A 24,029-nucleotide genomic window follows, 5' to 3' on the forward strand; every position below is an offset into this window, starting at 1 on the left:
AGCAAAATACAATAAATAAGAAAAATTAAAATGTAAATACCTTACATGTATTATGAAAGTCTTCATTGTATAATGCACATGTATTATATAATGTATTATAACAATAGAGTACCAGCCACTGCTATACTGATTGATATAATATTTATGAATGTCGTGGGAATATTCAATGTCTTGGACACACAAAAAGCATTATAAAAATTTATCTCTGAACTATTGTATCATACATACTTGTTTCTATTATCGATCGTTCAACAACTTGTAAGCTTCAACTCAAATAATTCTATACATTTCAAAATCCAAAAGTAATGTTATATATGAATTTACTTTTTCTCTAATTAATCGTTTTTTTTATTAGAAAAATTGGTGTGAGTGTTGTTATTATAATAGATTGTGACTACAGTACTTTGTCGAATGTTCTTCTTGTTTTCCGTTAAATTCTTTGCAATGTAGCAAACATGATAAAACATATACCTACCACCTGTATCTAAGAAATGTATATTTTATGTACCCATGAAATGAATATGCATGCACAGAAAGAAAATGATATATTCATCTAGATTTTTTGATGTAAACCACTAGATTTAGTGCTTTTAAAGTCTTATCTTCATTTGGGAAAAAACATGAATTAAATGTTATCACCTTCTTTACACTAAAGAGCTGAATGTACAAAGGGAAAAAGAGATGTCAATCCAGGAAAATGATCGTCTTAAATGTCGCTTGAAATCCTTAATAGTAAGTATCAAATAAAAAAAGTGACTTCAAGTTACGAAAGAGAATATATGTGTACATGTGAAAGAGACGTGTAATGAGAGTATGCTTGAGAGTTTATTTGAGAGTGTATGAGAGCGTTCGTCTTTTTAATATTTTGTGATTTAAGAGAGGATATTGTTTTCTAGTTATTTTGTTACTCGTTTTTGAAGAATAATATATATCTTTTTTTTAAAATATATTATATCAATTGCGTGATTTTCAGTCAATAAAATATTGCATAGACAGATATCATACAAAATTTGAAATAAATCGTTATACCCTTATAAATATTATTCTATATATTCATAACTTATAAAAAGTCCAACAAAAGAACTGTTTATTACATCAGTCTAACAATTTAACTATTGACCGGTCTTACATAAGAATTGTTAGACCGCAACGTCACTCTTCTGTTACGTCACAAGTAATAAATCATCGTTAAATATTGGCGACGCGAAAATAGTCGAAGTTAAGAGTCACAAGAGTTGTTGCTAACAGCAAGGTAAGGAAGAAAGGAAGAGTATGATTTATAATAAATGATTTTTTGTGATACAATAGATATATATAATTGCTTTTGTTCTTTCTCAGCTTCATGTTTTATATTTACTGAGGAAGCCATAGTTTTACATATAAAATAAGTGATAATATTGCGTGTATTGATTAAATTAATCAATCTTAAGTGAGCAGTGAAGGGTATAACAAAACAGTTATAGACTTGGATTCGGGCAATATATGATTTGTTGGTCCTGGAGATAAAAATGTTGCCCTTGGCGTGCGGCCTCGGGCAACATTTTCACCTTCAGGTCCAACAAATCATATTTTGCCCTCATACTCAGTCAATAACTGTATAACATTTAAACCTTCAGTAAAAGCATTTTTTTTTTAAGTATTTATAATATCGATTTTTCTTAGTTTTGTTAAGCAAATAAGACCTTTTATCTAAAGAATGCAAATGTTTTTTGTTAAATCTTTTTTTCCCAATTAAGTATAAGTATAGTATGATGTAGTTCTAACAGAAAAAAGAGACAGAAGAATATCTTTTTTATTTCAAGGAAACTTTTTCTTTTCACACTTCATCATGGTTCAAATTCAAAATTCTGTAATTTTAAATGCTCAATCTTTATTTTTCAATATATGCCATGCAAATCTTTAAATTACATTGATCACATCTTGTTTGCGATAATTATTTTTTTTCTGCTAGAATATATTGACATTATTTGTATTTTTAAAGCTAGATACATAATTTCTTAACATATTGAAATTCTTTGAATGAATGTAAATGCACAAAATTGTAGGCCAAGTTTTATACTTTGTGTGCTTAACTTCTTTAAAATAAGTTATGAACGAATATTATGTATTTGACTTATTAAGAGAATAATGGATAAAACTTTTGCAGAGAGAAAAGGAGATGTCTTCTCAAGAGATTAATCATCTTACAATACAGCTTAAATTACTCAAGGTACGATTTATCGAAAAAGATATGATTGGCGAACAATGATCATTATTACAAACGCAGCATTCTTAAGGCTTGAATAAGGGGCGGGGCCTAATTTATACGGGAAAAGTTTAATGTGACGTCACATAAAAATATAACTTTTATGTATTTCTACCTGAAAATGAAATAATTTGCAGCTTTTAACTGTATTAGCATAATAAACAACAATATAACTCACCAATGCATTTAAAAAACTTGCTAGTTAAATCCCATATAGCTGGTTATAAACAAAGCTCTGATCGCGATGGACTTGTAAACATGACGTCATTTTGGTAAAAATGACGTATTTCATGTGCTGTGAGAGGCAGATTGAGGAATTTTTTAACAATGAAAAATGCGTTTTATTATTAAACGGAATATTATTTAGCAGGTTTTAAATAGTCGATTAATACCAATGCATATCCTTTTTTAAGTGCTAATATTCATTAACTATTAAGAGAATGTATTTGATTAAATATGTTATGTTTTAATGTGCAGGTTACGTATATTTTACAATGAGATGCCTCATAAAGTCGTACTTTCGCAAGGGCATACACTTTATAGATCTTAACCATTTTTTTAATGTAAATAAAGGATATTTTTGTTAACTTTAAAAGTGTTGTTGCTTTCTTTAAATCAACGGCGTGAATTTATATGTACACAAAATATTTGGTAAAAGTCAAACATATTTCGACATTGGCTCATTTACCTGAAAATTTAACTATTAAAACGCGAATTCTATTCAACAGGTCGGAGAGATTACTCGAAATCGGGTATTCTCCGTGAAATGGCGTATAATACCCGATACTAGGGTATCGTTGAAACATGCAACTTTCTATAAAAACAAAAGAATTAAGCAACGGCGCATTATGCCAGTAACTGTTACTTTTACATCAGTATCTTGTGGATTAAATTTTATTAAACCAAATTCATACGCTTGTCAAATAAGTTTAAAATCACACGACAAACACAACAAGCTGGGGTAACAAAGAGGACACGATGGCGTTATTATTTTTCAATATTATTTCTAAAAACAACGCAACTAGGTTAAGGGCTACCCAAAGGTAGATCAGGGGTGCGTTCAACAGCGTAGCTGCTACATAGCCGCTACGTAAAGCTATGCTCTTGAACGGAGAGCTAAGCTAGCCGCTACGTATGGAGAGCTAGCATAAATATTTAATGCTACGTCCCAAATCCAAGATGGTTTCCTTGGTTACAACTTTGCAGCATTCAAGATTTTTACAAAAAGGAGGGTTATTTCCTATATTGGATATTTACGTGAATTAAATGTAAATTTAAATACATATTTTCGCCTGAAATAAACTTTATTTGATCCAGTAATAAGTTTTTACTGATATATTTTTATTCAAAATGTAACATTTAGCAGCTAGGTTAGCTGTCTGTTCAATAGAGATAGATATCTACTACTTAGCTGCTAGGTTAGCCGATACGCTGTTGAACGGACCCCAGTGTATGCAGGCTAGAGCCTCGGGAATTCGATTATGACGTCACGGTGAAATTGTACAAATGAATCTCGACGAATAAATAATAATTTTCTTTTTCATATACGCTTACACTCTTTGATTTCTCATAATTATTGTAAATATAATTCAGTGTGTAACTTATCTTGTTTTTATAACACTATTTAAATGTAAAATCAAAGCCGACTTGATCTCGCTGTACTAACAGATATGACGTCATGGGCTAGTTTGACACGCAGTTTCTCTGTACTTGAGACGCTGATCAAGCTATTAGTGAAACTGAAAATATGAAAATTAAAACTAAATAAGCGTGATCTGACTAAAATTGATTCATATTTTGAATGCATTAATCAAAAGTCCACAGTCTTATATAATTGATAACTATTCGGTCTCTTATAAAGCCGCAGCCATGCACTTTTATACAGAAACATACTTCAATCACAGGTACTAGTACTACCCCTCTAAAATCTCAAAAGTTCAACGATATCCGCTTGATTATAAATTATGATATTTTGTACATATGTAGCTTTTGTCTCTATTATTTTGAAAAGTGCTGGGAGCAAGTTGTGCGCTGTGTTATGTGTTTTTACTGAAAAATGTATGACGTCCCTTGCACGTGAAATAAAGTCGAAACCGGGAATGTATTCCGGAAATCTACATTTTTTGGCATATTCAATGTACATAAACGCAATTTTTAATGCGTCCGCATTCGAGTATGTATTCCAAACTTTTTCAGTTGCAAAATTATATCATAATCATTAATTTAAACGTTTAATTTTGACCTTACAAAGATGCGGACATGACGAATTTTAATAAATTGTGTTTCGCAGATAGAGAAAAATCATGACGATAATCACGTTTTTCTTCATCATGCTTATTTCACAAATATCTAATGACCCTTTTCTTTAAAATAAATTGTATAAGTACTTTTTTCACAACAAGAAAACACTATGTACAACGACTAATTGTTCATAAAAGTAAATGTGCATGTGTTTTTAAAAAGTTACCCAGGTAATTAATTGTTTTATCTGTACATGAAAAGTCGTAAATTACATTGAAATATCAAAATGAAACCTGTGATGAATCCAAAATAATCACTCTTATAATGAAGAATTTATGTATTTATTTTTTATAATCAACATTTAATAGCACGAAAAATAATATATTGCCAATGAATGTATACCTCTTTTTAAAATTACGTTGACCGGTGAAACGGCGTGTTGATGACGTCGAAAACATAAACAAAATGACGTCATAATATACCTGAGATAGACAACTTATTACTTGTACCTGTGCTGGATTGATGGGTGTAAACAGAAGAGAAAAGATTTGTTTGAACAGTCTTTTCGGTCGATTAGTCGAGAGAGAGAGAGAGAGAAAGAGAGAGGAGAGAGAGCATGTATGTGCCGAGAAATGATTCTTGATCTGTGATTTTATTCTTGGATAAGAAATAAATATATATGAACATGTTGTAAGACTGTGGTATTTACATCTATGCATTCCACTCGGTTAAAAATGTTTATAATAGTCAAGAAGGAATACTATAGTGTCTTATATTCAGATAATAATTTTGGGAAATATTCACACACACGTAGTACAACTGAGCATCGTAAGGCCAAATATATGAATGATTAAATATTATTACCTACTGCAGTAATCAAATGAATTCTGTTATTTTGTTAGAGATTTTATATTATAAGATTATTTAATCCTTTTTCTGATCTATTGACTGATCAGGCATTAAATATTTGTTTTATTGCCTAATTTTATTTTTTGTTTTTTTAAAGTGTTCACAATTGCATATACATTGTATTATGTTCAGAAGGTTTCGGACCATTATGAATTCATCGTGAAATTAATTTCTATGGTACATCTGAATTATCAATTAAAGATTGATTGTATAGACCATTGTTTAAAATTCCCCTCGAGAATTTTTCAATGCATGATACTAGTATATTTAAACGCCTATATACAGTTGCCGATAGAGATCTGTCCTTTTCTCGGCACGTAGGGCCATTGAGCAATGAGGGACCTTTTTCGTGCCATCGGTGCACCTACTGCGACACAGGACCTCGGTTAATAGCTCTCATCCAAAGGACCGGTCTCCACGTCCCATAGTGTATTAATTAAAGTCACTCTCATTAAATAAAATATCCTACCATTGAAATCATACAATTTTTAAAAACGATGTCAAAAGATCAAATATGACAAGGTCCCGTGTCGCAGTAGGTGCACTGCTGGCACGAAAAAAGATCCCTCACTGCACGATGGCCCTAAGTGCCTTTATTGCCTACAACTCTTTCAAACGAACTTCTTCCGATCCAAGAAATACAAGAAATGTGGAAACAGACATTGAAAGTATTTAATTTTGTAAACAATAAATCCTTTGTTTTGAAGTTTACTCTCTTAGATGAGGATTATTTATCTTTATAGCAAAATCGTTTGTTCGCATGGTCAATAAAAGTTGTGCAGTTTGCACTTACGTAACATATAGTTCCAGGTGGATACGAATCATTTAAAAAAAAGAAGAAGATATTTTTCACTTTTTGATACAGAACAATACATTTTATTTCTCATTTAGAGCCCATAACAGACAAGTTTGAGATTATTAGATTGATTCGTTATGTATGTTCTATTTAAAATTACTTTTCATTCAGGGAAGTACATGTAGCATCGTTTTTGAAAGGGGGAGGGGCGGTCAGAGAAAGAAATCAACTCACCTCAATAATCTTGAAAAGTGAAAAAGAAAAGAAAAAAGAGAAAATGTTCAAACTCGAAAAAAAAAAACTTTTCGTTGGGGGGGGGGGGTGTATTCGGTATAATTTTTTTACTCACACATATTACTGTCTGGGAAAGGTTGGGGATCCCCTCCCTTAACTTACCCTGATGTTACGTGTCTGTAATTGAATACTTTTGAGTGATACATGTATAGATATAGTTCAAAGAGTTATAAGTTTAATATATAATGTGGGGGGGTGGGTGCTTTGAGATGGAAGGGGTCTCTAGGAATCGCACATGCTAAATCGCCGATTAATGAAAGAATTACATCATTAAGCGGATTAATATGTACATGTACACTATAATTGCAATGATTTGTGACATAAAGCGTTTCATAACAATGCTAAATGATATTTATAGCGGTAGCAACAGGGCTTCCTGGGACAGGGGGGTGTTGAATTCTCCCAGGAATATTTTGACGCCCGAATGGCTCTTAAATTACTTCATCTCATCAACGGCAGCAGGGTAGTGGGTATGTGTGGGCATGACACGAGTGTGGTTTTGTTTTCGGCATTTTTGCGCCACGAGGATGTTCCTCGGACAGGGGTACAGAACTGGGAAATCTCTGTATGTGGTTGTAAACGACAGCGACGTCACTAAAGAATAATGATTCCGGAAATTCTTAATTGTTCAAAAATATTTGCAATAAAATTTGAATACCCATACTACATGCACAAGGTAACTTCTTAACGAGAATATAGTAGATATTCCAAGATTGATATGACTGACAAAATTCATACAATATGTATATTATATGTACAAATCATTATTCTATCGCCTTAATTTGCTTGATGCGTTCATTACAAATTCTTTCCATCCTTATATCTTTGATATATTTGAAAGATATGAATCTAACTACGAGTATTTACATGTAATATTCAATAAAAGAGTTAAACAACCATGCGTCCAAGCCTTCTGGGGGGACTTGAAAAGATGTTTGTTTTTGCTTTACATGTGTTGTTTATGGTATTGTTTACGAATCTGTGTACCTTTACTTCGTGAAATTGTTATCTTATTGGAATTATTATAAATTGTAAAAGATAAAATTATTTCGCGTTAATTAATACTGCATATGTATATTAAGGATATTTTTTGTGTTTGTGATTGTTACACAGAATTTTAATGCATAAATATATTAATATAATTCAAGAAAATAAACTCTTTACAGATATTCTCTCCAAAACAATTTATGCAAGTAACGATTTAGCAAAGACTAATGTATCGTAAAAAAAAAAATCAAAATCGCTATTTTGAAAGTACAGGAATTAAATAAAAAATTTGGTTATTTAGTTAACACATACAAGAAAAGAAATATAGAAAAAACTTCATATATTTGAAAATTAAACATATTTTGAAACATGTAAATTTTGAAAGTTGCCGATAAAAAAAATGATAACGTTATATGTTTACATCGCGACGTCATGCCGTCAAGCACGACTTTTGCGGAATATCATGCCATTTTTAAGAGGCTCCTGACTAAAAACTAAAAGTGGTATTGGAGAAATTTAACCTGTTTTGGAAAATATGCATTATAGACACCATTTGAAAAATCCCTTATCAGATTCAATCACAGGGCCGATTATAAACCATAACGACTCTTCTTCTTTGTTCATGACCTGCATTCAGTACACGAACTATGCATTCATCACGTGACTGTCCATCTATGGGACCAAACTTCATACAGAGTGGGTTATACTATGCTATTTGCATAAGTATTTGAGTTCTGTGATAATAAAACAGCTTAATTAAAACAAATTCAGTTTTAAAAAGGTTCTGCTTTTTTGCACGTCTATTTTCCGTTGATTTCTCATAGTAGGCCTTAACAGTGCTGCGAAATATCACAGACAATACAATATTGTTAACAGGGCATAGACAAGGCCTCTCTGTAATGTTAGAGGTGGAATCAAATGTCCAGGAACTGGCAAAAAATATTTAATTAGGTTACCAATTAAGATAAAGTTTAAGTCTATGAAAAACAATTAATAATTTGTGTCGTTTAAGTTATTTACCCTTCATTAAATAACTATCTAATGCGGAAGTAGTGCAGAATTTTTGAATTCGTTATTACAGTTTTAATCTGTTGTATCAAAGAGCTAGGTTCACTTTATGCATAAAATGGCCCTGTACTTATATTAGTTAATTATCACTTTTTCTCATTTCATATACATGTACATAAATAAAGAAGACACTTGCTGCTTTCATTTCCTAAAATAAAATTTCTTTTTGAAATTCCAGATATTTGAAAATAGGCTTTGAGAAATTGCAGTGTTCTTGAAATTTGCAGAAAATATGCAGATTTTACTACCTTCTGCAAAGAATTAAAATATGAGCACAGCCCAAGATCCGAAAAAAATAAAATATATTTTTTGATCTTCAGGAACAGATCTTTAATTATGTATTTGCACATTTTGGATTAGAGGCTGTGCTATATATGAAATATTGAAAAATAATAATTCAACTTCAGGTCATTTCAAAGGAATTTACAGTATATGAGGAAAATGACACATTTCATGACGTCATAATGCATTGATAATAGGGATCTATCAATACGTTTTAATTGATAGATACTTGGCCATTTTCACTCCAATTGATAAATACTACATTTGCAACCTAAACCTAGGGGTTTTGATTTTATGAGAAATTCTCAGGGCCTAATAGGTCCGAAGTGGCTATTGCTCTTTGTTGAATTCATTATAACGAATTCAAAAATTTGTTAGAAGGAAATAAATTCGTTTAAACACATTCAAAATAAAATGTTCAAACAAATTAAATTCGTCTTATGAAATCCAACAATCAGGTCCTACAGAAAAAAACATCGATTAATTCCTAAAAACAATTTGTCGAATTTGATTAGTCATAAAGTTAATTAGTTATAAATCGATTTAAAAAATAAAGATTTCGTTTAAAAGAATTCAGTTCTTTATGACAACTTTTAGAATTCGTAAAATAATGTAAAATTGTTTTTTGAATTAGTTATTACTAATGCAACTTTGTTTTTATTACAGATTTAATTCATCATACCGAATTCAAATTAAGTATTAAAACGATTTCAATCCGTTATATCCGATCCAAAATGTATTATATCGCATATATATTCACAATGAATTTTTGTGAGCTTTCATAATAGAACATCAGTTTTACTGAAATTAAATTTCAAAGTTTAAATAAATTAAAAATATATACACTGGACAAAATTGCTAACGTACCACCTAAGAAAATTGATATTTTACTTCTAAAAACCTGTTTATAATGTATTTGATATATAAATATGTTACTTTGATAAGAAATAAGGCATATTAATGTCAAACCTTATATATATCTACAATGATTACGGAAGTGTGAATAATTCATAGAGAAAATTAAAATCGTGTCTATGTAATTTTTGATGATTTTTTTTTTCAATTTTTTTTTCTCTGTTTTTATGTTCTTTCCATTCGTACTAATCAAAAACTTAGAAAAAAAAGTTACACCATAAGCAGCGCTTGACGCTAGAGGAGCGTGCTAAAGCAGACAGTATGGCTTCTGCAGGGGGTTCCTTTAGAGAAATTTGTAAAAAATGAAACAATTAAAGGCTCATGAATTTCACTCATGAAAAATTGTTTCAAATAGATTAGCAAATATAAAAATGTTTACTATAGTTTGCCACGGCATTAGGTTAGCACCATACAATAAGTTGAAAATGGTTTCACAAAACTGGGTCAACCGGAATTTGAGTGTATTTGGTATGGACACTTATGCCCTGGGTTATAACTAGACGATAGAAGAGTCAATTACTGTTTGTTATTTGATTTAAAACTTGGGGACTACTCCTGTGGCAATCTCACAGACCACCCTTAGTGATCAAGAGTTTCATACCTTGGCAAAAAGGTGCGCAGTGCACAGCTTGAAATTAGTTTTCTGATAAGAAGGTCATTTAAGGGTCTTTTCATGATACTGTCAAATAATGACCTTGCGTAGAGAATAGTGATCCAAACTCTTCTTTGATAAATAACAGAAAATCTTTTCTACATTTAAACTTTACATTTTAATTAACAAAATATTGTACAACAGAATAAACTGCTTTGTTGTGTGGTCGTCCGTATCCCTCAAATGCCGGTAGTCTATGGTTCCAAACGGTGTTTGGATTACACAACTGTCTCTTGCCGCTAAGGAGGATCAGACACCTCTCTCCAGTGCGAAGAGATTACACTTCCCCCTCTCCAGTGCCAAGGAGGTTACACGTCCGTCTTACATTTAAGACAATGAGATGTGATTGGTACGGGCCGCCATCTCTACACTACTACACAGGAATGATCAATGAGATCTGTTAAATATCACATACAGGATAATATATATAGACATACAATTTACGCTGTGAAACGTTACAGTCAATATGTACAATGCAATAATTGCTATACTTCTTAACAGTTATTACCAGGTCCAGTACAATCACTAGATTTAGCTACGTAGCTATATTTACCTACTTAGGTATTTAAACCTACCGAAAATAGCTTAATTTACCTACCAATCGTAATCGAGACCGGTTTTTTCGGTGTTGAGCGCGCACGAAGAAAAGTCGCATGATGGTGAGTATATAAACTTGAAGATTTATCCTTACTTTGTCCATAAATAATGAAATACAATATAAAAATTGCTGCGTTAGAACGCAAAGGTTCGCTAACGAAGCATGGGGTACGTCTTATGATGCACTTAACTCGCCATTTTTGAGGACAATAACGAAAAAAAAGCAAAAATTTCAAGACATACCTGCACTATCCTGCTCTGCGAGACTTGTAATGGATGTAGACGGGAAATGGCGGTCAGAAACTAAAAGCCGGAGACGGATGAGGAAGAAATATCATCATTCAGGCAGATATCTATGGAACACCATAGACAGCATAAATATTGAGGAAAATATCGTTATAAACAAATATAAAAACGAAATGCATGAAGTAAAAGAAAAGTATGAAATACAAAATAAAATAAAACAAAATAGGATAAAAGAAATATTTAGATATATAAGAAAAAAAATATATATTTATAACGTTGTAAGGATGGGGCGTGGCGTACGTGAGCGGTATGGAAGAAACATGTAACGTTATCAACGTTTTATAATATGTTTTGAATTTAATATTTTACTTAACAGGAGAGCAAAGCATTCAATTTTGACAAAATAAAACTCAATAAAGGGAAAAACTCTAAAGGACAACCAAAGCGGGGGAGGCCTAGGAGTGGTCAGGCTGCTGGTACAGAGTTTGTTGAGGATGGAGACAAGAGGAAACAAACTCTGTACCAGAGAAAGAAAACCCTTTTTAATAAGGTAATGCTCTATCATATATTGGGTTTTTTGTAATCATAAATTATATTTCAATTATTAAAAAAATACACACACCCTCGTCATCATTATCCTCGGCATCCCGACTCTCAATATGCTCAACCACTGCCTTGACGTCTTTATAAAATTTAATCAAAATTGCCTTTTTTTCATTTTTCACTTTTGTGTACAGCTGTTGTTGTTGTATTCCTATAATATGTAAATGACACTTATGTACATGTATTTATTTTTTCCCGATCTTGTTTATACCCCCCTCCCCCTTTTTCAAAAGGTTTCAAATGATATACATGTATTACCGAGTTCGTAATCCATTTTTTCCAATCTCTGTAATTCCTCTTGAATTAGGTTTGCAATCTCAGATTTTGTCTTTCTTTCTATAGAATGAAAATTTTTCCTATCTTCCGGAATGATGAAAATTGGATTAAGTTTTAATGGTTTGACAGTATTGTTTTCTGAACATTCTTGCAAGTAAAGAGTGAGGTTATTTTTGCAGTTGATTGAAAAAATTACTAAGTCGTGGTCTAAATCTTTGTTCAAAATACTGAGAGGTTTGGATTCCTTCATCGGGGTCATTAAGTATTCTGTATCTCTCAGCTCTAATCTCCACTGTTGAATTTCTTTTTGGAGGTTTGTGTGGTAGATGTTTTGGTCTTCTTCATTGCTTAGACCAAAACACTGATACAGATTTTCCCTAATCTATTAAAATAAATTATAATAAAAAAAAATAATAAAAAATAAAAATAAATGAAAATAAATATAACAAAATATAATAGAAGTAAATGAATAAAAAAGTAAAAGAAAATAAAGGAAAAATAATAGAATATATATATATTGGAACAGGCAAAGGAACTGACAGTAACAACAGGCTGTGAGGTGACTTTATTGATAAAGACCCCATCTGGCATGCAGTACCATTATAATACACCGTACTTTGATAAGGTGATAAAAATATTTTAAGTACTATTTGAAAGACTGTTCCGTATCTTTTAAACATTACTATGAAATATATATATATATATTTTTTTTAGATGTTTAATGATTTACAGAGAGATTCTGTTGATTCTAACAAAGATCCTGCACCCTCTTCTTCTCTCCTCTCAAACACATCTTCCAATCTCTCTTCTACTTTTTCACACCGCTCAAGATCTTCAGCTTCTTCCTCGCAGCCTTCTACTTCCTCCTCACAACCATCAACTTCCTCCTCCCACCCTTCTACTTCCTCCTCACAACCATCAACTTCCTCCTCACAACCATCAACTTCCTCCTCACAGCCTTCGACTTCATCCTCACAATCTTCAACTTCCTTCCATTCGGAAAACGAACCTTCTTTCAATTACCCCTCCCCACAACCCTCTACTTCCTTTCCCCCATGCTCTTCTCCTAATAGAAAGAGATCTCAAAGAAGTCCCCTGAAGACAAGGGAAGTAACAAAAAGACCGAAGTACACCCAGACAGAGGCTTTTGATAGTGATCTAACTCAGCAATGCAATATTTGTTTGTCTGATCAAGACAAAGGACAGTGGGTTGGATGTTCCCATCGTGGGAAAAAATGCGATTACTGGGTGCACGACAGGTGCACAGGATACTCTTTCAAAACTAAGAAAATTCTAAAGCAAGTTTCTTTTTTTTTGTCCTAAGCACAATAAATAAAAAGTACATTTCCATTATGTTTTATTGTATTTTTATTTTATTACCTTCTCTAATCTATCTAAATTGGAGCATGTCTGTCTCCAGTGTTTCTCCTTCGGAGCACCGGGAGGGAGCCACCTCTTAATCATTTTATTCTTCGACTCCAGAATAAAGTCACACCCCTCTCCCTTACTTGGGTGGCCTGACTCTATAATTATTAATTGATTAACAATTGAAAATTATGTAAATTACGTTGGTTGGATTTTTTAAAAAATATACACATGTTCTTATGACAATTAAACTTACGAGAAAGTGATTCATTGTTTCGTAAGAAACTTTTCACTTCCTCTGGTGCACTAAAACGCATCATAAGATCATATATCTCCATTTGTTGATAGTTCGTTTTATTTAATCCATAGAATAAAGGAGAGAATTTCAGGCGCCCGCATAGTATGGCATCAGCGTTGTTTCTTCTTATTCCACATCGGAATACATAAATGGCCAAGGTATAGGTAAATATAACTTCTTGAAGAAACCTGCAGTATAGCATGCTTTTTAAAATTAGGAATTTAGGAAAAACACTATAATTCTTGGCCAAAATATTGGAGTACAACCTGTTTTGGGTCAATAAAAAAGTGTAAAGTGTTCTAAACCAGGTTATATTCGAATATTTCATCCAGAAATGAGAGTTTTTTTTTTCATTTTTACTTAATTTTAAAATCAGTAAAACAGCTTCGGGTGTAAAATATCGTTGCTTTTCATTAGTTCAAATTTCCCGCTCAATAAAAGAAATGTTGTAACGGAAGTGATGAGAAACAAGGGGAGGTAAAAACTGATACATGGACCTATCAGCCATGTTGTTTGTGTACTTGTGGTAAGATCGAGTTTTATTTGAAGTTAGGGCCGAAATGTACTTTTATTGAAATGAAACATTTAAAAAAAAAAGAAGAAGAAAAAATTAACTAACTTGTAATTGCAATCTGCAACATCAGAAGCCCATTTAAAATAACCCCTGGCAGATGGCTCTGTTTCATTCTTGAAACAGTCGCTGATATAAGGATAAAGCAACTCGTCAGCTGTTTGTATAAAATGTATATTCACATAAATGAAAAGGTGTGAGAAGGGAATAATTTATATTTAAAAAAAATTCCAAAATATTTTAAATGTATATAACCTGTTCCAAACAGAAGGATTTCACAAAATTGGAAGGCTTTATGATGGTCATTGCCCTCCAAACAAGACTGGAGAGCTTTGGGTGATTTGTAGCCAAGAAGTTTAGCTAAATCCTCTCCGACAACTTCCCATACAAGTTTTATAAGTCCTGTAGGAAGTAAGAAGATGTTATTGTATTTTTTTTTTTTGTTAAATATGAATCAATTATCTTTTTCTATATTATGATACTTTATGCTTTTCATGTAATTATTTTGAAAATTTAACATGGTTGAATATTTTTCTATTTTTTAACTTATTGACTTTTAAAACATTTATTTGTACTGTCAAGTATTCTTATCTCGAACCAAATGGGATCAAAACTTTGAGATATCCATTGAAGCAATCGAGAATAAAATATATAAAAGAAAAAGTTAGTTGGAGGTTAAAATCACTTTGGCATATCTAAGGTATTCCAGACAACGAAGTTCTAGATAATAACACTATTTTATGAAGTTTTAGTCAATAACTTATAGGTATTTGCATGAAAGAATTAAAGAAGAAATATAAATGTTAGAAAAAAGATCAAAGAGAATTTTATTTCTTGTACAATTATAGTGCAAGTGATTTATTATTTTTAGGAATACATGACCATGCTAAGGTTGGAAGTGCGGATGCTGGACGATAAATGTGCTCGTAACATGGTGGAAAGGGATAATTTATATTACCCTTTGTCATGTTCATTTCCCAATGGCCTTGTCCAGGCAACAGCAGAATATCATGCAGGTGTTGATGTTCCCTAAGAATTCTGGAAGCTATTACGTATGGAAGTCCATCACAACCGATCACTGTCCATGATCTAACAGAGGGGACTTGAGTTGCGTCTTTCAGGGCTTCAATTACATCCTTCACGGCCTCGGATGAACAGGGGTTCTTTGAGATTGGATTCCCAACCATAATAGAAGGGGGGCCAGCATGAAAGTGGGGAATAGAATTGTAAGGGTCATGTTTGATTTTGGATTTCTCGTGAGAAGATTCCTCATTCTTACGTTTTTTTCTCTTATTGCCAAGCATCGAGTCTATTAAGTCAAAGAAGCCGTCATGTCCAGGTAATTGCTCTTTCATAATGAGAGAAATCCTCTCTGAAATGAAAGATTTTCTGTAATCCCTAAAAAGGGTGGAATAGTGAGAGTAAGCAGACAAGATGGACTGCTTGGGGAAAGAGAAATTGCTGTAAAGCCAGTGCCTGGGAGACAGTTCTGCTTTCTGTTGGATTTCCGTAGGACAGAAAGGAAAAAAGTGAACTACGGTCGTTATTGCGCTCAATATGGCCTTTGCATCATAGTGAACTCTCCAGTTTCTGGCGAGTACTTGATTGTTATCAAAAAAGGTAATGACGTCACTGGACGAAGAAACATTTACATGGGACAAAGAATGGTCAGATATCCAGTTAAGTATGGTAGAGTATGAACCCGCAGGTCCACAAGAAGCATTTAAAGTGCAAATGACTTTGTTACTACATAAGTAGTATGACAACAAATTCTTGGCGAAAGAAAATGGCAAAACAACATTTCTCTTTAATAAGGAGTAAACACTTTCAACACCGAACGCTATAAGGCTACAGTCGTCGGAGGAGATGTTTTGAATGTCATAATTGGAAATAGCTAAGAGAAAAGTTGTTACGACGCTGTTTCTTCCTTTTAACCACTCGTGAACATTCACTGTCTGTAAGAAATTGTCATTTTTGTATTGTGTCTGAATTTCACACAAGTCTTCCTGAATATGTGGCAATTCACATTCTACAATTGTTTTTATAAGTTTCTTTACACTGCAATTGGACACTTTTTTGTTTTTTATTAATTCTATAACTTCGTTGATTTTTTGTTCATTTTCATCATAAGATTGTTTCAACAAACATTGTTCTGCATAATTAGCACATCCTGTACACAAATATAATGCACGCTCACACAAATAATCTGCTGTCTGTAGAGCTTCCAGGACACACTTTTTGTACTTTTTACTTGCTATTTTGTAAACCTTTGATTGTTCATTCTTATTTATTTCATTGTGTTTTTTACAGCTACACACCGGTGGCATTTTCTGCAATAAAAATAAGTAATTTTTGTGTGTCTTACTCTTATCATTATTATTTATTATTTTTTTCCATATCTTGGCATTTTAAAATATTTTTTTCCTAAATTACAATAAGAATATAGAAATACACAACTAATTCAATAATAATTTTAGGCTCTTTCTTCTTTACTAAGGAGTCTACATCCTTTTCATTACAAACAACTTTTTATTTACATGTATGTACTTTTAGTATAATATGTAATTTTTCAATTGAAAGGTGCTTCCCCCCCCCTTTTTTTTTGGGTGTATCGATGAACACAAGCAAATTGTATCATTTGAAAAAAAAAATAATAGAAAAGTAAGATAAACACATGCAAATCCCCTAAAAAAGAAATAAAACTGCTACCAGCCTGGAAAACAAATAGCAAGACTTCCCATATTGTATTCCTAAGATTATATGACAGTCTTGTATGATGACAAAACGATATGTACGGCCTAATATGTTTATTATCTTTTTCCTATCCATCCTATAACAATATACATTAAGATTCTAAAATCATTCATACTTCAGTAACGTTTTTATCTACTCATTTATGTTTAAATGTACTCATTTCCAATGTTAGCATATATCACTAACGTTCCGCCGTACATTTCATCAAAACACGGGTATCTTAATCTTTATCGCGTCCGCCTCATCAACTACTTACCGCAATCTGCTTCCGAGCTGCACATCAACGTTCTCTATGCTCCAAACTTCAGGACTTGCACACTTTTTTCTTCATTTCTTACATAAACAACACACAGCACTCAAAGAAACACCAGGTAGGTGCTTGATACTCATGAAGTTAGCTTACTTTACTCACAATTGAAAGAAAACGCATCCATTTTATATTGTTATTTTCGAGATTTAATTACGTCACTTTCCCGCCTGCATGGACCACGGGTTTGTTTTGTGCGATTATTTTTATTTTGATTTTTATGTGAACAAATAACACTTGGTAGGTAAATTAAGCTATTTTCGGTAGGTTTAAATACCTAAGTAGGTAAATATAGCTACGTAGCTAAATCTAGTGATTGTACTGGACCTGATTACTGAACGTAGAACCGACAAATAAAGATACAAACAAGCCACCGTACATTTAAGACTCAAGCAGTTTTGAATACAAGTGTAACTATGAATAACAGAACTTAAAAATATGAAATGGAATAGCTTAAAGTTGCATATTTTAGAAATTCCGTATCTGGGTGTTTTAAGATATTTACAACTTATAAAATATTAAAAACAAACGAAAATAAGGCTCACCTCAGAGAAGCAGGAGCATACCATAAATTCTAAATAAGGGTTGGGTTGAAATACCCTCAGTGGTCTGCCATGTGTATAATACAAATCAAATATCTTTAGAAGTATTGACAACGTCCTTCTACCTGGACTGCCGTGTCAAAAACTGAAGAACGGGCTCACCAATATTTTAAAGGTCCAGTGATTTGAGGTATAAAACAGGGTTAAATGAACCCAGTCAAAAATGGAGGCTCCCCACAGGTGAATACAAATTACTTGCCTGTTTGATTAGGATATTTTGATGTGACAGATACCAAAACATTTCCAAATCCCACCGTTTTGGAAAAAATGAACTTACACTAGCACCGATCTTATAATTGCTCAATTCACAAATAAGAATTAACAAGTGGTAACAATTCTGTCTAGTGCATATTCTTGACAAAGTGATTGGATAATTTTCTTTAGAGTCTCTTGCAAAGAATTCAGATTTGGAAATCAGGAAAGTTAAAAAAAACCCATAAATTTGAAAAACTACTTCATCCACCTGGAGACAGAATTAATCTATGTGTAAATATTTTTCTTTTTTGATTGAAGTCAAAGGAGATTGATCCAGCTTCAGAATGTACAAGTAAGGAAACAGTTAGAGCACATAAAGATACATGTAAACAAGCACATATTGCGGACTTAAAATGTAGTATTGTTCAACAATAAATGGCGAGATCATTTGATAAGGCGAAAACAGCATTGTTATTATTGATTATTGTTTGCATGACTTTGATAGCACTTATAATATTATCGTTTGTTAAATGCAAAAAACAAATAAATAGATAAAAAATAAAATACATATGCATGTAGTGCATAATTGTATCAAAGTTTTCCAAGTATATGTTGTCAAACTTTTCCCGAGTACCATGAGATTTGGTGCCGAGCGAAGCGAGTACATACTTAGTACATGCTTCACACGAGAAATTAAGCCCTTTGTGTCTCTGTCTATTTAATTACATATCTTTGTGTGTTTATTATTATTCAATCAAGATAACGATAGTTTGACCCTGAATGTTGCCATTTTGTACGGGCCCAGATTTGATAATTATACCCTTTAGGTAATATCTACCTGTCAGGTGACGGTCTACTGTGAGTAGTTTTCAAACACAATACAGGTTCACTTCAATAGATTAAAAAATCTCTGTATGAAGATAGTCAGATTATTTTAATGGATTAGTTTGGCGGACATTATTAAACATTTGTTTTGGGTGGTAAAATTGATAAATTTCTCCCAGAAAGCAAAGAATTCCACAAAAAACGAAAAGCAGGAAAAGAAACTAAGGTTTACGGTCGAATATACATGTACACTACTTGAGCAATATAGGACGTATTTGAACCTCGTGAAAAAAAATAATATTTAGACGTTTTGCTGTGTACCAATCAGTCCATATCTGTTTATTAATTGGAATCGAAGAATAAATTAAATAGTAAGTAAAATTTTATTGTTCTCACTTCTTGTTGCGATAATTCTGATTAAAGTACCAATGTAAACGGTAAATCCTAAATATTCCATCAATAGACATTTCTTAAATTTCTCTTTTAAACTAGTGATTTTAATTTTAAATTTCATTTAATTTTTTCATACTTAACTTTAATTTTAACTAAAGTTGAATAATTCAGGAAGAAAGACAGGGAAAGAGAAAGAGATCTTTCTTCCTGTACTTATTCATGTAACTATGTAGATATTTTTTACTATGTAGCACATCGGGTCCATTATTCATTGTCTGGTGGCCTTGTCCTGTGTCCATGATTGTAACCTATCATTGGTAATGATTTGCTCAATAATTATGCACACAATGGCAGAGTCACCCAACCATGAAGCTTGGGCTTGGGGTGTACCAAGTGATTTGGTAGCAGCAAAAACCCTTTGTTCGAGGTGTGAAACATGTACTAAAATGTTTTAGTGTTTTCTATCAATCTGTTATCAGACATGTAAATTTGAGAATTTAAGTATCTCTGGATAATATTTTCAGGCCTAAGCTCATTTTGTAAAGCCAAAAAGCATTTATGTGAACAAGCAAAGAAATCAATGTATAATGTTATAGGGAAGATACGACAATTTACTTATCAACTGGATGTCAAATAGATTTTTTTTGACAAAGTTGTTGTCCAGTTTTGACTTATGGCTTTGAAATATGAGGAAATGAAAACCTTGACATCATTAAACGTGTAGATTTAAAAATTTTCAAACATTTTTTACATTTAAGGAGTAGTATGGTTATAGCTTAGCCTTCGCCTCAGTTGATTTTTGTGCGCATGAAACTAGAATTGGCAGGTAAAATTTAAATATTTTTCTATTTATTTCTCAATTCATAGAAATGCAAATTGCAAGATGAACTAGACCTTTTTGACGTTCAACAAAAACGGAGGGCTTTTCGATCCCTTTAAATCAAGAAAGAAAAATCAAGTTTACACTGTAAAAACCCACATGGTACAATATATCGCAGAATTTCTTTTGAGGTCAATACTGAATAGAAAACATATTATAGTCTGCAGCTAAGTGTAAATTAAAGATTCAAGAATTGAAATATAAAGAGAGCATATGACGTCGCACAAAGAATTGGGGCTTATTTGGTAACGTCAAAATATAATTTTTGAAGTTATTGTATACGTCGTTTAAGCGAAAAATTTAAGGCGTAACAAATTATACTAGACATCCATTTTTTGCTCCTTCTTTCTTAAAAATGTCTTATCTTGGTGTTTCTTTTAATACGAAATTTTATTCATTTGCACATTTTAAAAGTTTTCCCAATCAATAGAAAATACACATCATATCGGTGCTTTACGCCTAGTTAAATACCATCATATGCATATTTGTATCGTAGTAACAAAACCGACTAGACATCAAATCGCTCTGTTTATTTCTCTTACTACTTGCTAATAATTTTTCGTGGAAATTTTTGACTACTTCTTGATTTGCACATTTCATTTATCAACTTAGATTTACGAAAATAACCTGTTATATAGTAAAAGATTGTTACCAAACATTTCATTTATTTTTGTTATTCGTCAAGATTATGGTATATTACGGAATACTTCCAATATTACGAACCGTCGGAATCGGTCAGTATTTTTGAGATTAATTAATAAATTTTGTGTAACATCATCACAGGAAGTTATAGAAGCTTGGTACAAATTTCCAGAAAAATTCATAAAGTTAAAACGACAAAATGACCAAAAAAATACAAACGCCCTTCGTTTACAGTCTGTGTTACATGTTACGCAATTTCAAACCCCAATACTCTGCACGACGTCATATGCATATCCAATCTCCCATGCAGAGTTGTCGTTCGTTCCTCTCTCAGACACCTCTGCTATGGGCTCACGTCAAGATTTTTGACATAACGTATAAAACGTGATATTTGCAGGATTATTTCAAATTAGATTAATAGTTCTGGATTTATTTAGTAAATATCTAACTAAAAACTCATACATAATCATTGAAATTGAATTATCGTGAATTAAAACAAACGCACTATTTCTCGTGTTTATCACTGCGATATACACGAGCCAACGACAGAGGTGAATGTATGAGCCAATGGTAGAGAGTGATGCATATCAACAACAATGCAAAGGGAGATAACTCGTACTTTTTGTGTTCTTGAACAAATACGATTTTCATCATTTCAGTCCTCTAAAACTCCTATTAGGGGTCAAAAAGTGACCCCATGGGCCATATTTTTACGTTGTACACTTAAAAGTGAACGCAAAATACTGAATATCAATTTTAAAATTGGTTGAGAAATAAAATAAAAAGTTACAGGAAAAAGTCTGTTTTCAGGTTTGGCCCCTTAAAATCTTTTATTTTCAAGAGTTTTACTTTAAAAACCTAATTAAGTCGGAACAAGGTCACAGTCATTGTATACCTTGAATTTCACAAGAATATCTTGGTTACTTTTAGAGAAAACGTGAAATGCGTGATTTCAAATCTAACATAGAAACTCCCATAGACAATTTTCGAAGACTTATATCACCGGAGGTTATTAATGTGTGTGTACCAAAATTGAAACCTAAAGTATGCATGTGCATACCAACGTTTAACAGCCATGCGAAGGGAGATAACTCGTTCTTTATGTGTTCTTGGACAAAAAAACTGCAGTGATGATAAGGCTGTCCGAAGGCTTAAAATGCCTTAAAAATATACATTGAATATGAGCTTGTTTTTAATTTCAATATGTGATCCTTGTTTGAAATTGCAGTCAACTTGAGAAAATAGATTAATCAGGTATTATAATAAAGCAATTCTGTGATGTCACATGACTGTGTTGATCATGTAAAGGACATTTATGTTATTCTTAGATGTTGAAAAAAATCGGTTCGGCACAAGTGCAAAGCAAAATTACTGTGCAAAGTTTGTTACATAAATCAATTCATTGTGATCTCCGGTACATAAAAAGTGCTGGGGCCGGTTAGATTTTTACTTCTTGAGAAAATATTTAACGAGAAATTCAACTTACCAACATAAGAAAGGGTATTTTCCACTCGTTATCGCGATTTATACAAAAATGGATAAACTACATGTACATACGACCCCCCAGAAAAATTCAGTTACTTAGAGCATAAACTTATTTTTTTGATTAAGGCAGCATATCTTCAATTTATCCTTGTCTTTCAATTGTGTCCCTCAAATATAACACTATTCATAAATTCAATTTCTCACCACGGACGTGTACGGGGAGCATTCACATATAATTTTTCTCTATTGTTTGAATAAGTGCATATTGGACAGGATTTTCAAATGTTCAACATCATAACAGCATATGGAGCATGAAAACAATCCCAGTATTTTACTTATACAACAACGCCCCATAAAAATCTACATGCCATATGTAAAAATTTTGACACCTTTCCCGTCATGTAAGCTCTAATATGAAGAGACTTTACGTCATATCCTATTATGACGTCATATCTAGGTAGTTCAGAGAAGTAACTTCAGTTTGAATAGTTTGATATTTTACGAACAACCTTATCTTAGTTATCTTAGCCGGTCGCGAATTTCATTATTTCAGTCCTCTTAGGGGTCAAAAAGTGATCCCACGGACCATAATTTTACATTGTACTTTTTAAGCTGAACCAAAAACGAAATCAATTTAAATATTGGTTGGGAAATAAAAATGTTACAGGGAGAAGTCTGTATTCTGGTTTTGGCCTTTTGAAATCACTTATTTTCAGGAATTTGACTTTAAAATCCTAATGAGGTTGGAACAAGGTCACAGGCATTTAACACCTTGAATTTCACAAGGACATCTTAGTAATTCTCAGCAAAAGCCTTAAATGAATGATTTCAAATTTAACATAGAAACTCCCATAGACAATTTCCAAAGACTTAAATGACCGGAAAAAATTAATGTGTGTGTACCAAAATTTAAACCTAAAGAGTGCATATGTATACCAACAGTCATGCAAAGGGAGATAACTTGTACTTTATGTGTTCTTAAACAAATACAAATGTCATTATTTCAGTCCTCTGAAATTCCTATTAGAGGTCAAAACGTAACCCACGTCCCATATTTTTTACATTGTACTTTTGAAACTGAACCTAAAACTGAAAGCATTTTTAAAATTGGTTGAGAAAAAAAGTTACAGGGAAAAGTCTGTTTTTAAATTTGGCCCCTTAAAATTCCATATTTTCAGGAAATTCAGTTTAAAATGTTAACGAAGTCGAAACAAAGTCATAATCATTCTATACCGTAAGTATCACAAGAATATCTTGGTTACTTTTAGAGAAAACGTGAAATGTATGATTTCGAATTAAACATAGAAAGTCTCATAGACATTTTTAGAGACTCATAAAGCCGGAAATACTGCTTTGATTTATATGAAACTTACAAAGTAACTTGTATTAATCAATCTTAACAATATTTAATGCTCATTTTATCTTTCCGGTTATTCTTAACCATTTTAGAATTTTCATCCCCCCACCCTTCTTCGATGTTTGAAGTCTTATATCTCGAAAAGTATCAGTGGTCAAAATCACACACACGAACTTTTTTTTATAGAATTATGTCTCTGTTTGTTTGTTTTGAACATATTTTATTGTATAATCTTATAGAATTT

General features: G+C 32.2%; 2 long non-coding RNA genes across 3 annotated transcripts; both read left to right on the top strand.

Moving 5' to 3' along the window:
- The first annotated feature begins 648 nt into the window (after positions 1-648).
- On the top strand, positions 649-18,531 carry LOC134242333 (uncharacterized). The gene is made up of 3 exons (XR_009986844.1): positions 649-732; positions 2,147-2,209; positions 18,522-18,531. It is a non-coding gene; the product is annotated as an uncharacterized LOC134242333 (long non-coding RNA).
- On the top strand, positions 11,338-16,672 carry LOC134242332 (uncharacterized). Of its 2 annotated transcripts, XR_009986842.1 has the most exons (4): positions 11,338-11,782; positions 13,846-13,938; positions 14,614-14,756; positions 15,217-16,672. It is a non-coding gene; the product is annotated as an uncharacterized LOC134242332 (long non-coding RNA). The 2 variants fall into 2 exon arrangements; XR_009986843.1 differs by lacking the exon at positions 11,338-11,782 and having other exon boundaries at positions 13,813-13,938.
- Positions 18,532-24,029: the final 5,498 nt, after the last annotated feature.

The sequence above is a fragment of the Saccostrea cucullata genome, unplaced genomic scaffold, assembly GCF_032062105.1.
Source record: "Saccostrea cucullata isolate Sc308-1 unplaced genomic scaffold, CSIRO_AGI_Scuc_v1 ctg2738, whole genome shotgun sequence".
NCBI lineage: Eukaryota > Metazoa > Mollusca > Bivalvia > Ostreida > Ostreidae > Saccostrea > Saccostrea cuccullata.